Below are 253 nucleotides of genomic sequence, written 5' to 3' on the forward strand. Positions count from 1 at the left end.
TTGTCAGAAATAGGATAAATAATCCCAGCCTCTAGTAATTTAGTGACTTCCTTCTGCACCACTTCCTTCATGGCTGGATTCAGCCGCCTTTGTGGTTGGACCACTGGTTTGGCGTCACCCTCCAATAGGATCTTGTGCATGCATCTGGCTGGGCTAATGCCCTTGAGATCACTGATGGACCACCCAAGAGCTGTCTTGTGTATCCTTAGCACTTGAATTAGTGCTTCCTCTTCCTGTGGCTCTAAGGTAGAGC

Source organism: Arachis duranensis, chromosome 1, assembly GCF_000817695.3.
Source record: "Arachis duranensis cultivar V14167 chromosome 1, aradu.V14167.gnm2.J7QH, whole genome shotgun sequence".
In the NCBI taxonomy this organism is placed as follows: Eukaryota; Viridiplantae; Streptophyta; class Magnoliopsida; order Fabales; family Fabaceae; genus Arachis; species Arachis duranensis.